Source organism: Peromyscus maniculatus, chromosome 14, assembly GCF_049852395.1.
Source record: "Peromyscus maniculatus bairdii isolate BWxNUB_F1_BW_parent chromosome 14, HU_Pman_BW_mat_3.1, whole genome shotgun sequence".
In the NCBI taxonomy this organism is placed as follows: domain Eukaryota; kingdom Metazoa; phylum Chordata; class Mammalia; order Rodentia; family Cricetidae; genus Peromyscus; species Peromyscus maniculatus.
Genome location: NC_134865.1, coordinates 64,508,611 through 64,524,945, shown reverse-complemented (window position 1 = coordinate 64,524,945; position 16,335 = coordinate 64,508,611). Strand labels below are relative to the sequence as shown.

At 36.9% G+C, this 16,335-nt stretch overlaps 1 non-coding gene across 1 annotated transcript; it reads right to left on the bottom strand.

Moving 5' to 3' along the window:
• Positions 1–6,169: 6,169 nt before the first annotated feature.
• Positions 6,170–6,242, bottom strand: Trnak-cuu (transfer RNA lysine (anticodon CUU)). The gene has a single exon. It is a non-coding gene; the product is annotated as a tRNA-Lys (tRNA).
• Between the last annotated feature and the right edge of the window lie 10,093 nt (positions 6,243–16,335).

The window sequence follows — 16,335 nt, the reverse complement described above, 5'->3', positions numbered from 1 at the left end:
CTGCTAAGGGATTAAGGGTGTGTCCTGCCTGACTTCTTTTCCTAAAATGGCTGGCCTTTCCCCCCTGATCTCCAGGCAAGCTTTATTTATTAACACACAGATAAAATATCACCACATTTCAGCACAAAATATCACCACAATGACCCTTACTGAGTATCTTTAATATCCTTGTAGAACATGCTATTAGCATTTTCCTGTACTCTTTCCTCATTTCATCTACTTACAGTGACTCCTTTGTACACCTCTGCTAGATCCTTGACTCCTTTCCACTGGCGATTGAAAGACTCTGGCATGCCTTGGTTAGGACACATAAATGGTTCTGCTGCATATATTTGGGTATACTCAATTGGAGCAATTTGCGGTAAATGGTAGGAAGAGACTAATTCCAGGAATGTTTGAGTTCTTGACACAAGGGCTGTATTCACTACATTATTATTTTAAAATTTCATTCAATTTTTCTGTTTTTTTCATATAACACATCTTCTTTTTAATCTTGAAAAAGACAACTGCCATCTCCACTCATCCAGATTTGTTTATGGGCTAACACTGCTCAAACTCTCATACTTATTTATTAACTTGTTAACGTTAACGTTACTCTGCAAAGCAATTTTCTTTTACTCCAATTCTGGGTTATGTTTTCCTCCTCCTTTATACATATGAATATGTGCCATGGTGTACCATATGTAATTTTTATTTTTCTCTTATTAGTTTTTCCCTTTTCTGAGTAGGGTAGAAATCATTTTACATTTTTCAAACCCGGATTCTGATAGTAACAATGGACCTTGTGCATTCTGAGGCATCACAGTACCCACAGAATCAGATAGGGTTTCAAGTTCAAATCTCACATTTACGTTTTCTTTAACGTGTAATGAATGCTAAGGATCGCTGTCCTTGGTAGGAGTAATTTGCTTATAATGAGATTTGAGGAGTCCCCTAGGCTCTGCATAGAAAACAAGAATGCTTGACAAATCATTTCTAGATGTTTGAAAATGACATTAATGTTAAGTGGTACTTTATGAACAATTGTTAATTAAGAAAATATGGTATTGCACTTTTGTGATGACCCAAGAAGTTTTGTGTTTACTGAAGCATATAACCAATAAGTTATGTACTATAGTATAATCACAAACACATAAATTAGAAGTCACATCTTTGAGGTCACTTCTGGTATGTATTTTTCACAGAAACTAATCTTATGATTTATTAAATAATGTAAGAATAAAACACAAATTAATCCTCTTTCTTCTTCCTTATTTTCCATGATTTCAAAAAGATCTGAATCAAATTTCATTTTTATTCTAAGAAGATGTGATATACCATATAAAAGGAAATGTGAGCCATTATTTGCTATTCATAAATTTCAGTGTGTTAAATGAACTTCTATGTGTTAGAATACTACAGTATTTTAAATAAACACTTCTAAACATAATACATAGCTTCAAATATTTCAGAAGTCTAATTAATTGGCCACAGTCATTAGTAAACTTTAGTTTCTTAAAACTCAAAATAAGACAAGTTTCCTACAGATATAATGCGAATTACAGCAACCAAATACAGGGCACAAGCTCTTAGAGAAGAAATACTAGATAGCAACTGCTGTGGAATAATGCTTTTGTACACTGGTTTAATAAAATGCTGATTGGCTGCTAGTCAGGCAGGAAGTATAGGCAGGATAAGCAGACAAGGAGAATTCTGGGAAGAGGAAGGCTGAGTCAGAAGACACCAGTCCAAGGGGCAGCATGTAAATGGCACACAGGTAAAGCTACAGAACATGGGGTAACATATAGATCAATAGAAATGGGCTGAGTTTAAATGTAAGAGCTAGTCAGTGGTAGGCCCGAGCTAATGGCCAAGCAGTTATAATTAATATAAGCCTCTGTGTGTTTATTTGGGTCCAAGTGGCTGTGGGACTTGTGGGTGAGAGAGATTTGTCCTGTCCACAGGCCAGGGAGGACCAGGAAAACTCTGAGTTACAAGCAACCATGTACATCATATTTAAAATGCTCAGTGCAATCATCCTCTTCTGAAGTTTTCCCATTGGTTTGAGCCTGGTATACATATCTCCTGGACACTTTCTACTGTCTTGATCCAGGTGACAAACAGAGTTCAGGCTACTTGATCTGATTATTTAACTCAAGTTCAAAGAAAAATAATAAAATAAATTACTTAATTTTCTGGAAGTGACAACTAGAAGGAATTCAGGCATCAGTATGTAATTTTCTAAGAGGGAAAGGCAATTTTTTAAATGGAAAAGAAAAAAGGGATTAAAAGTAATGTCTGTGTGGAATACAACTATAGAAATCTTATCTTTAAGCCAAGGGATTAGTCAGAATTGGTGCTTTGCACATTACAAGAACTACCTAAAGAGGAATTGAATATATGCAGACTTATTGTATTCTATATCAATTTCCATAACAAACTTGGTACTTAGTAGAAAATGAACTTCAGTATCAATCACTCTCACTACCAGCTAGAACCTAAATTCAGGGCTAATTAATTATCCTTAGAGTACTCAATATGAGGAAATTTCTCTGGAATTGTTTTCTGTGGAAGTAAAATCTACAGGTGTATCTACATCAAATGCATAAAGAGTAGCAATGGAGTTTTGCAATTCTGGAAGGAACTATCCAATGATAATAATCACAGACTATATTGCAGCTATTTCTCATCTGTAGGGTCAAAGTCATACTCAAACAATGAAAAGTTTAAAATCACCTTTGAGCTTTCCTTCTAACAGTTGAAAGGCAAGGAATAAGATCAATCTCTACCACAAAACAAAAATCACAGGCTCCTCCAACATTTGCTCATCACCTGTTTAACCTACACTATTAAATGTGAGATTGCTCTTATCTTTGGAGGAACAACAGAACAACCCTCCATTATATCCTGGTAGTATGCTGGACTTTCCATCAAGATGGGTCAACTGGATTGTGAGAGACAACTGCTTGATCTGTCAGTCAAGCAAAATTGCAAAAATGAGTTCTAATTCCTTTTTCTACCAGGAGATCTCTTTTGGTATTAAGGCTTCTGAGAAGCTCTTCCTTCAGCTAAGAATTACCTGATTCAGTCAATATGCACACACCTAGCCTCCAAATAAAGTTTTGGCTTAAATCAATCCTAAATCAATTAGTCAATACTGTATGTTTCCTTAAGTTGAAATTAAACTTTCATCTCTGTAAACTTAAAGCAGCACTAGAGGTTTGAAGGCAAAAATAAGCAAAGTTTACAATATTAGCAAAAAGCTGATTTTTTTGCATTTTAAGCTAATCAAAAATTTGTAAGAAAAATCCACACACCATCTATATGTATATATTGATACACATGCACATAAGTTCACAGACATAAAAATGAATGCACATAGTCAGCTTCTTTAGGAGTTGTCTCTTCTATAGTTCCACAACATGTGAATTTTGCCTTCATGCTTTCATGCTACAGATCTCTCATATCAGAAATGAAGTGTGTAACATATGGAAAATTAATTTTCTTTAAAGTAATATTTGACTTGCAAAAGAAACTTGAATTTATTAATTATTTCCCAATATATTTTACATGCTTTTGAAGTTATACCTGCACATTTTCATGACATAAACTGTTATGCCCTTCAAGACAGATATGGATTTCCTTTCTGAGTATTAAGTGATGGAATTTGAACTGATTTTTGGTGGCCAGTGATTTACTTTTTGATATCTAAGACTCTGTAGTAATTTTTGAACATTCTGCTAGCATTTTAATTACACTGGTATTGTGTGTTACTATATTGTCCCTATCTCAATATTTATATACTAACTTAGAAAATAGACATTTACTTAAAATAGAAAGCCCAGTTAATTCAACTGTAAAATTTCACAGCAGGTTTTCTATAACGATAGTTCATCACTGGCAACTGCAGGTGAAGGAGTAAAAGCTTCTGCCTTGACCAAGGTGTCCAAATGAAAATCAGCACAATATTTCCATGACAAAGAAGAAATAGCTGCAATTACACATTGGCAGGATTAGACAGCAAAGGAACTCATACTTCAGTTTCCGTCAAGAGGGTGTTGCACATTTATACCCCTGTGAGGAATAGTCTTAGAATATTTCAGAATATCCTAATTTGGTCTGTGGCCATACTACCCTGAATAGACATGAGCCCCTCTGACCTCAGCTCTGGTTATAATTTGGATGGAAAAATATCCCACTTTATTGGAATTTGGACTTTATTCATTATACTCTTTTAATTACAATATATTGATGAATAATTTGTAAATAATTTCTATTGAGGAAAAGCAATTTTGTTTAAGAATCACACATAGCTAGCATGTCTCTTATAGCACAATACATGGTATAAACCAGTGTAGCTATATTGTATTTTATATAATTGTGATTAATGACATGTATAATCATGGATAAAAAGAAGTATAGATCTTCCAATATTGTTTAAATCATCTCCTCTCAGTTGTGGAATCATCCTTTTGTATACTGTGAAAATGTGTCACTCTGATTGGCTTAATAAAAAGCTGAATGGCCAATAGCTAGACAGGATTTTCAGGGAAGAGAGGATGTTGGGAAGAAGAAAGCAGAGTCGCTAGCCAGGTTCGGAGTAAGCAGTTTCAGTTCTACTGAGATGAGGTAATAAAGCCTGGAGGCAGAAAGTAGATTAGAAGATACAGGTTAATTGAAGGTCTAGAACTAGTTAGAAACAAGTCTAAGCTTTTGGCTGAGCTTTCGCAATTAATAATAAGTTCCCATGTCATGATTTAGGAGCTGGCTCGTGGAACAGAGAAAGATGGCTACACCTCTCTGAGCTCATTCTGTGCTTTTTAAAAAGTCATACTATATGCATTTAATCACTTAATTTATTGGAAAATGCAAAGGGCTACATCAGTGCATTAAAAACAAGGCTGTCTATCTAAAATGTTTAAAATAGGAGCCAAAGAAGAATAATTTTCAGAACTATGAAAAGGAATCAACATGAAGTTTTGAGATCAGGATTAATATTACTCTTGGGATAAACTCATATATATATATATATATATATATATATATATATATATATATATACACACATTCACACACATATATATATATATATATACATACATACATATATATACTGCAGCAATAAAACCAAGAAACCCTTTAAAATTATGTGCTGAAATAATTAAAATTGTTTTGTTTTAAATTTTTGGAGAAATGTCAATGAAGTTATTTGAGCCACTACAGCTATGGTCACTGTTTCTCAACAAAGCTCCAGAGAAATTAATATAAAATGGTCTTCTGGATAGAAAAATCCCTGGTAATGTGTTCAAAATTATCATACAAAATGTGATTAAATCTATGCAATTTCCAACATCACTGCATACTCAAGATACAGCAGAATTGTGTATTCATCCGTATTCTTTCTCTAAAACCTATTTGTAGTCTCTTCCCACCAAGATGGTCTATAACTACCCTATTTTCTGATATTTCCGACTCACTTTCTGAATGTCATGTATTGTGTGACCAAAACCAGTGCCTCTCACTGTGCATTTTGGCTTTTATGTTCTGCATGTTATTGTTTTATCAAGAATTCATTTATTTTTTTATTGTGAGCTGTTCTCTGATATGTTTACAAGTACTTACCTTTTTATAGTTTGAAAACATTTCTTTCTAAGATACAGGGATAACAAATGGAGGTATGAAAAGCAATAGAGAAGAGGTGGATATGGAAACTTCATTTTGATTTCACTTATATAAAAACCCAGAACCTGAAATTCTGGAACTTTTGCTTAACTTTCTAAGGAAAAGTCAATCTGTTTGATTAGTGCCTCTACTATTTTGCAACACTTTGTGCAACATACTGTTGTGGATATTGTTCTATATAAATAAAACACTGGTGGCCAGTGACAAGGCAGGAAGTAGGTGGGACAAGGAGAGAGGAGAATTCTGGGAAGCGGAAGGCTGAGGGGAGAGACACTGCAGCCACGGCCAGGAGAGGCAACCTGTAAAGACGCCGGTAAGCCACCAGCCACGTGGCAAGGTATAGATTTATAAAAATGGGTTAATTTAAGATAAAAGAACAGTTAGCAGAAAGCCTGCCACGGCCATACAGTTTATAAGTGATATAAGCGTCTGAGTGATTATTTTATAAGTGGATTGTGGGACTGCAGGGCTTGGGGAACCTGGAGAGAAGCCCTCCAGCTACAAATGGCGCCCAACGTGGGGCACGAACCCACGACCCTGAGATTAAGAGTCTCATGCTCTACCGACTGAGCTAGCCGGGCTTTTTTTTTTTTTTTTAAAGACTTACTTATTATGTATACAGTATTCTGTCTGCACATATCCCTGCAGGCCAGAAGAGGGCACCAGATCTCATTACAGATGGTTGTGAGCCACCATGTGGTTGCTGGGGATTGAACTCAGGACCTTTGGAAGAGCAAGCAGTGCTCTTAACCTCTGAGCCATAATTCTTCCTTGGTAATTGTTTTGTTATATATAATTTTACCATGTTAAAGTTAAAACCTTCCTTTAAAAAAAAAAAAAAGAAAAAAGGGCAAGTGCTGTGGATATTGTTCTATATAAATAAAACACTGGTGGCCAGTGACAAGGCAGGAAGTAGGTGGGACAAGGAGAGAGGAGAATTCTGGGAAGCGGAAGGCTGAGGGGAGAGACACTGCAGCCACGGCCAGGAGAGGCAACCTGTAAAGACGCCGGTAAGCCACCAGCCACGTGGCAAGGTATAGATTTATAAAAATGGGTTAATTTAAGATAAAAGAACAGTTAGCAGAAAGCCTGCCACGGCCATACAGTTTATAAGTGATATAAGCGTCTGAGTGATTATTTTATAAGTGGATTGTGGGACTGCGGGGCTTGGGGAACCTGGAGAGAAGCCCTCCAGCTACAACATACAAGTTTCCTTTCTGTCTCAGAAGCACTAGCAATGTCATACATTTTTCATTTCCTTTTCTTCCTTCCTTCCTTCCTTCCTTCCTTCCTTCCTTCCTTCCTTCCTTCCTTCCTCCCTTCCTTCCTTCCTCCCTTCCTCCCTTCCTTACTTACTTCTTTCTTTCCTTCCGTCTGTCCCACTTTCCTTCCTTCCTCCTTTGCTTTCTTTATACCTCCTTCCTTCCTTCCTTCCTTCCTTCCTTCCTTCCTTCCTTCCTTCCTTCCTCCCTTCCTCCCTTCCTTACTTACTTCTTTCTTTCCTTCCGTCTGTCCCACTTTCCTTCCTTCCTCCTTTGCTTTCTTTATACCTCCTTTCTTCCTTTATTACTTTCTTATTTTCTTTTTGCTCTCCTCTCTCTCTGCCCTATCTATCCACTTACCTACCTATCTCTCTACCTATATATCTTCTATCTATCTATCTATCTATCTATCATCTACCTATTATCTTTCTGCCTAGCTATCATCTATCAATCAATCATTGATCATTTATAATCTATCATATATCCATCTATATAGCATCTATCAATCATCATCATCAATCATCAATCCTCTATTTATACATCTATCATCTATCTTTATCAACTAATAATTCTAGTTTATGAGCAAGCTTTTCATTTTCTTTTTAATATAGTTATTTTAAAGCAGGTTTACTGAGTTGTACCTGTCACACAATAAACTTCACATATTAAAGTACACATATTTGACATGTTTTGATAGGTGCATTCACCTCTGAAAAGATAACTACAATCAGGATAATGAACTAGATGGATAGATTGATGGTTTCTCATCAGCTATTATTATGTATCTCTCTTTATTTCTCATTTGTAAATTCTGTGATATTTATCTGTTACTTGTGGAATATCACTTTAACTACATAAGGATGTGTTACATTAGTTTATGCTATGGAATATTGCTTCAGCTGTGTAAGAGTGTGTTACTTTTCTTTATGCAGCAATTGTTTAATTATGTAAAGATGTGTAGCATTTGTTTCACCTTGGCTGCCCAAGGCACCCAACTGGTCTAATAAAGTGCTTAATGTCCAATAGCTAGGCAGAAAAGGGATAGGTTGGCTTGCAGGAAGAGAGAGTACATAAGAGAATAAATCTAGGAAAGAGAAGAATGAGAGAAGAGAATGAGGGAGAAAAAGAAGAGAGGCATGTACATGGCAAAAAGCCAGGCAGCAGACAGACAGAAAAACAGGAGAAGCAGTGAAAATAAGATACATAGAAAGGAAAAAACCAAAAACAAAACCACAAACAAACAAACAACAACAACCAAAAAAACAAGTAAAAAGCACCAAGGCAAAAGGTAGATAAAGAGAAATGGGTTAATTTAAGTTTAAAGTGTTAGCCAGAAATGAGCCTAAGCTAGGCCTAACCTTTATAACTAATAAGAAGTCTTCATGTCATGATTTGGGAGCTGGTTGGTGGCCCAAAAAAGAAAGACCAGTACAGTTATTAAATGATATTTGCCCAAAGACGACTAATGTTGAAATTTTGTCATTCATGCATATTATTTAACATGTATTTTTAAATATTTAGCTCATTCATTACTACTCTGAAACATCCAGGTTTATTCCAGAGGTAAGTTCTTTATCAACAAGTAATTTTAGTTTATGAGCAAGCTTTATATTTTCTTATTAATATCTGTATTTTAAAACAGATTTCCTGAGATGTAACTGTCACACAATAAACTTCACATATTTAAAGTGTACAGATTTGACATGTTTTGACATATGCATTCACCTCTGAAAAGATAACTACAATCAGGATAATGAACTAGCCGTCACCCTAAATCATCTTCCTGTTCTTATTATCTCTCTTTCCTGGCCCTCCCCAACACTCTTAAGATTCATTAGACAATCACTGATCTGTTTCACTGTGTGTTCCAACTATCCAGGTTTATAAATAAATAATATAAAAATCACCCTCCGTTCAACATGAAATCCAATTTTTTTTAATTCTTATAAAACTTAGAAAATACATCTATAAATATTGCTTTGCATTAAATTAAATAACATGTCTGGTTAATAGAGTAGCACAAATTCTTTTTTTTTAACATTTTTTTTTATTTTGCATACCAACCACAGATCGTCCTCTCATCCCTTCTCCCTCTTGCCCCTATCTCCCTACCACCACTCATCCCCTCCTCCAACAGGGTAAGCTCTCCCATGGGGAGACAACTAAGCCTGGTACATTCAGTTGAGGCAGGATCAAGCCCCTCCCCAATTTGTCAGAGGTGAGCTAGGTGTCCAATCATAGGTAATAGGATGCAGAAACCTGGCTCATACACCAGGGATAGATCCTGATCACTCTGCCAGGGGTCCCTCAAGCTGATTGCAGACACACAACTGTCTCCCATATGCAGAAGTTCTAGTCCAGTCCCATGCAGGTTCCACAGCTGTAGGCCTAAATTTTGTGAGTTCCTTTGAGCTTGGTTCAGTTATCTCAGTAGATTTTCCCATCATGATCTTGACACCCCTCCTACCTGCCCCTTGCTCCTATAATCCTTCTTCCCTTTCTTCAACTGGACTCCCAGAACTATGCATGCTGCTTGGTTATGGAACTCTGCCTCTGCTTCCATCAGTTACTGGAAAAGATGCTATGATGACAGTTAGGGTATTCACCAATCTGCTTACCAGGGTAGGCCAGTTTAGGCACCTTCACCACTATTGCTAGAAGTCTAATCTGGGGTCATCCTTGTGGATTCCTGGGAATTTCCCTAGCACCAGGTTTCTCCCTTACCCCATAATGTCTCCTTCTATCAAGATATCTCTTTCATTGCTCTCACACTCTGTTCCTCCTCAAGCTTTACTATCCCTTTCCCTCAAAAAATGTGGTACATATTCACAATGGAGTATTATTCAGCTTTAAAAAAATGACATCATGAAATCTGCAGGCAAATTGATGGAACTAGAAAATATCACCCTGAGTGAGGTAGCCCAGACTCAGAAAAACAATAATAATCAGACTACAACCCACAGCTCCAGAGAAGCAAGGAAACAAAGAGGACCCTAAGAGGAATGTAGGGATCACCATGGGAAGGGGAAACAGGAGATCCACGTGAGTAAACTGGGGATGGGGGTAGGCAACAGAGAGCAGAAATGCTTTATGTGCAACATCTATAGCATACTTTCAAAACTTCAATAACTAAGCTTGACTGTCATTTCATCAAGTCAGAAATATGTGACCTCAAGCAAGCATTTTTTTTAATTTATTGTTTTTTGTTTGTTGTCTTGTTTTTTCTTAAAAGTGGATAAAGCCAACTTAATAAGGAAAATAACTCATCTGCATTAGATACACATTGCACACATCCTGGCATTATCTGTTCAACATCTACCTCTCAATGAAGAAATGCAAAGTTGAACTTGCAGAAGTGTTTGACATGCTGCAGTCTGGCCTCCTGCAGGACATTTTTTTTTTTTACATTATTTTTGAAATCAATGCACTGCACTCTTCCATCTTCAGAAACTCACCAGTCAGGAGTTCTAGAACTGGAAGCACAACTTGAGTCTCCCTCCTGTTTTTTACAATGTCGGTCATGATAGCGCAAACACTCTGGAAAGCTTGGAGCTGGGCGGCTAGGTAGGAAACAGGGAAATAACATCAACCAAAAAGTATGGGAAAAGACAAAAGAGCACCTCACCTGAAAGTCTGGTGGAAGTCTCTCATAAGCTGATAGCCATAAATTCTAATAAGTTAACAAAATCTATTGTGTAGGCTGGCCACATAGAGATAACATTGCTTTCATATAATGATGTCTTATAACATCATGTTAAAATAGCAGTGACTCATGCTGAAGATCTAAGTGTAAGTGACCCAGTATGGCCTTTCCCAGATATAAACCTATAGTTTTCCCAGAATCTCACAAAAAGACTAAAAGCTTCATTTACAGTAAAGACATGTTTTAACCTCATTATGCAACCTTTGGGACCAATGGTTTACCACATCAAATTTTAATCCCATCCAAATCACCTGAGGAACCACTCTGTGATCTCATTTACAAAAAAACAAGTAGGTGAAAAAAAATATCCTCAGAAGTTTTTGAGTGTGATTCCAGAAGATGCCAAAATCAATAGATATGAATGAGGCATATTTCAATCTCTTTGTGAAGGCCCCACCTCTGCTTGGATGTCTATTATCCTTCCCTTGAGAATTGCCTCTTGTCTGCTAAGGCTAGTGTTTAAGTCTATGCTAAAATCTCTTCTTAATAAACTCCAACTGTGATTCAGGTTGGCTCAGCCTGAAATTCTTTACTGAACTGTAGTCAAGAATTCCAGCTTCACCTAAGTGGAGGTCTCTAAGAAGAACCCAGCTTCCTCCAGTCAACAGCTTGGGACAGTTTTCCAGCTCCTGCCCCACTACTGCTGACAGGCTTGCTCACAAATTCTGAGAAAAGTAGCCAGAAATGGCTAGGGGTGATTGTCTATTGGTTCCCGGCAAATTGTCTGCATTTCTTATGATTTAATACATGACAAATTTAATTAATTCTTAAGCTAAAATTTATATAGTATGTGATACCAAATTCTGTACAGTATTTAGTTGTTGTTTAATGTGGGGATTTAACAAGGTACATAAGTAAAAGGAGGTTTATTTGGGGGTAACTTACAGCCAGTAAAGGGGTTGGTTACAGAATCCAGAAGTGAAGTGCAGTCCAACGGGGTTCTCGGTCTGCCATCCATCATCCAGGATCACTAGAAACCAAGAGAACCAGCACTTGCAGATCTGGGTTCTTAAGGGCTCCTGTCCCAGCCACGCCAGGGGGCAGGTCCTAGGTAGGCATGGCAGTTACCAGCTGCCTCACTGGGGTGGTACCTCAAGGTCAAAGCTGGAACAGCTTCCCACTATAGTTGTTGTTAACTATACACTAACTCCTTTTCATACTCCTCTTCTTTCCTTCCGGCAACAAAAGATAAATGATGCAGAATAAAGAGTAAGCTTTGATTTGAATTGATCCAGTCATCCAAAGCATAAACAGTGAGATTGTGACACTGAAGGCCTGGTTAGCAAACACCTGAGTTTTGGAACAACTGAGGAGTAATTAATGAACAAATGAGGAATTCCCCACCAGTCAAGTAGAATTGGTAAATAGGCTTCCAGAATTGAATCCTAGGAGATCTCTACTGTGTATTTCATGAAAAATAAAATAAAGTAAGTTTTTATACAAAATTGAAGCTGTTTCTTCTCCCCAATATCACCTTCTTAAATTTATATCCCACACATTTCTTTGCAAAGTCTTCTCATGGAAGTCTATAGTACCAATTAATAAATGAGCACTTCATGAAAAAATGGTAAAATTTTGAAGGTCAATATTTCTTGTAGGACTGTAAATCTATTTTTCCTGTTGGCCATTGAATGTAGAATGCATTCATAAAACCTACCTAACTCTCTGTCACCATTTTTTAATCTCTTGTGCTATATACTGTTAAATGAGCTTTAAGTAAACAAGTCTAATACTAAATGATAAACATTGCCTTAGGTTTCTACAGACCATTTTGTAGCTGGAGTTTTCTCTCTGGGTCCTGTCAAACCCTGGCAGTCTGACAGCCCACTTATAAAATAAACACACAGACACTTATATTATTTACAAACTGTATGGCCATGGCAGGCTTCTTGCTAACTGTTCTTATATCTTTAATTAACCCATTTCTATAAATCTATACTTTGCCACATGGCTCATGGCTTACATGGCTTATTGTCACCTTCTCATGTGGCTTGTCATGGAGGTGGCTGGAAGTGTCTCCCTCACTCAGCCTTCCACTTCCCAGAATTCTCCTCTCTCCTTGTCCCACTTATACTTTCTGCCTGGCCACAGGCCAATCAGTGTTTTATTTATACAGAACGATATCTACAGCACTTCCCCTTTGCTATTTTTTTTTCAAAAAGGAAGGTTTGAACTTTTGCATAGTAAAATTACAGATAACAAAACAATTACCAAGCAAGAATTACAGTAATAATATTTAGTCTATTTATAATAACAAGTCTATTTGTCAAAATTAAAGAAGATACCCTATCTATCTTATATTTGTGAGTCTAAGATTTCATATCTAACTTATCTTTTATCATAACTAAGAAAAATTGTAACCATCTAGCTTCAACTACATCAAATACCTCAGAAGGATATACTATTATCTGAGAAATGGGAGAAGGATGCAAGCAACTTTTGGGTGTCTTTCAGGGTAGACAGAGACAGCTGGAAAATTATCCAAAATTCTCTTGTAAGGTTGGGGCATTGGTCTTCAGCCCCACAGTGGGCACCAGAATTGGTGAAATTATTAAGGCCACTCCACATTGTTAAAAGGGACATTTATTTAGTGGCTTAACTTACAAATGAAGGAAGGTAGGTTGTAGGGTCTGGGAAAGATGCAGCGCAGTCTGGCGGTGTTCTATGGAGAACTCTGCTCAGTCTACCTCCAGCGTCCAGGGTCCAGGAAACAAGAGAAGGTGGCACATCCATATTTTGGGTCTTCAGGGCTCTCTCTTGGCCCTGCCTTGTAGGTGTGACAGTTACCAAAGCCTCAATGGAGGTTGGAACTTCCAAACCAAAGCTGGAATGGCTACCCACTACACCATTCTAAGCTTTAGGAGAACTGTGTGATACCATGAAATTAAAATATAATCCTTAACGTACTTTAAAAGACAAACAACTTATTTGATAAAAAATATGATAGATTATATATATAAAATAATAAGAGGTAGAATTAAACTTGGAGAAGACTATCTTGTGTCAGCCTAACCTTAGTGATACATAACACAATGCTAGCTTCATGTTATACATATGTGAAACAGGAATTCAGAACTACTAATTGAGAATGAAATGATCCAAAAAATATAAACCATCATAATGTAACCAGTATGAATCTTTGTGGTTCTGTAAGATTTGAGATTTTGCACGAAAATAAGAATTTGAGAAGAGAGAAGAAATTACAAAATGTTTCATTGTACAATGCTAATCTAAGGCCTATGCCACCATTGCTTGGCTACACCTACATCTTAAAAGGTACTGCCATGTTTTCTTCTAGAAGTTTCAGTGTTTCTCACATTTAGATCTTTAGTCCATTTGGAGGTTTTATTTTGTTATTGTTGTTTTTTGTTTGTTTGTTTGTTTGTTTGTTTTTGTGTGTGTGTGTGTGCTAGGTGATAAATACAGGCCTAATTTTGTTCTGCTGCATGTTGACATACAGTTTTTCCAGCATTTGTTGAAGCTGCTTTCTTTCTTACAGTGTGTATTTTGGCATCTTTGTTAAATATGATGGTTATAATTATATGTACTCATGTTTAGAGCTTCTATTTTGTTCCATTGATCTACATATCTGTTCTGTGACAGTGTCATACTGTTTTTATTAGTATAATTCTGTAATATAGCTGGAAATTTGGTTTGATAATCTCTCAACCATTGTCCCTTTTGTTCAAAGAAGAGCAAAGTATGTTCGTGCTGATTTAAACATTGTATACATACACATGTATAAAAGAATTGCATGAAACCTCACTAATATTTATATTTATTAGTTTTACATATTAGTTAAAAATGTAAAAATCACAAAAGATGAGCAAAAATATGAAATGAAAGTTATGAAGAAAATTTGGGGGATGGTGGGCAAGAAAGTTCGGGATATTGAATATGTTCATTATGTTGTGTTTATTGATAATGTCATGGCTGCAGAATTAATTGTATACTAGTTACTCTTCAGTAAAGTTATTAAAAGGAAAAACTATAATCATAGAAATGAATTTATTTCATTGTAAAGTTATGTAATCTTTTTAAAGTTCATCTGTTTGTTTATTTTCCCCCTTTTTTGATTAAGAAAAATTTTCATTCATTTTATACACCAATCAAAGATCTTCCTCTTCCCTCCTTCCCCCAGCATCCACCTCTCAACCTAAACCCCTTTCCCACCCACAAGAAGGCAAGGCCTCCCATGGGGATAGAAATCAAGTAGAGGAAGTCCAAGCCTTTCCCCCCTGCCTCAAGACTGCATGAGGTGTCCCATCATAGGTAGTGGGCTCTGAAATGCCCACTCATGCACCAGAGATGAATTCTGATCCTACTCTCAGGGAGCCTCCCAAACAGATCAAGCTACATAACTCTCATTCTGCAGAGGGCCAAGCCCAGTCCCATGTAGGCTCCACAGCCATTGTTCCAACTGTCATGAGTTCCCTCTAGTTTGGTGTGATCATCCCTGCATGTTTCACAATCATGATCCTGATGGAATTGCTCAGCATCCTTAATTATTAGGGAGATACAAATCAAAATGACTCTGAGATACCATCTTAGTCCTGTAAGAATGGCTAAGATCAAAAACACTGAAGACAGCTTATGTTGCAGAGGATGTGAAGCAAGGGAAACACTCCTTCACTTTTGGTGGGAGTACAAACTGGTACAGCCATTTTGGAAATCAGTATGGCGGTTTCTTAGAAAATTGGAAATCAATCTACCTCAAGACCCAGCTATACCACTCTTGGGCATATACCCAAGGAATGTTCAATCATACCACAGGTACACATGCTCAACTATGTTCATAGCAGCATTATTCGTAATAGCCAGGATCTGGAAACAACCTAGGTGCCGCTCAACTGAAGAATGGATTAAGAAAATGTGGTACATATACACAATGGAGTACTACTCAGCAGAGAAAAACAATGACACCATGAAATTTGCAGGCAAGTAGATGGAACTAGAAAATATCATCCTGAGTGATGTAACCCAGATTCAGAAGGACAAACATGGTATGAACCCACTCATAAGTGAATACTAGATGTAAAGCAAAGGGTAATCAGGCAACAACCCACCAACTCCAGAGAAGCTAACTAACAGGGAAAACTCAAAGAGGGACACATGGACTGCCCTGGGAAGGGGAAATAGATGAGATCTCCATAAGTAAACAGGGGATGAAGGGTGGGCAATGGAGGGTAGGGTGTAGGGGATGAGAAATAAGGGAATGTGATGCTTGAGCTGGTATAGGGAGGGAGGGGGAAAGCAATGAAAGTGATACCATGATGGAGAGAGATAGAGAGAAACCCAGTGCTAGGGAAGCTGCCAGGAATCCCCAAGGATGACCCCAGCCTGAACTACTAGCAATAGTGGAGAGGGTGCCTGAATTGAACTTGCTTGTCCCTGAGATCAGACTGGTAAATACCCTAACTGTCATCACTGAGCTTATCTCTAATTACTGATGGAAGCAGATGCAGAGATCCACAGCCAATCACCAGACAGAGCTCTAGGAGTCCAGTCAAAGAGAGAGAAGAAAGTTATAAAATCTTAACATATGGTAGCTACACACAATAATGATATTGAGATATTCCAAAAATATAACTAGTTCACAGAATTCAGGCTTTGCTTCATATAAATTTATTAAATAATACAGTTATTTATATACATACTATATATATATATATATATATATATATATATGTAAAATTGCCATAAAATCAT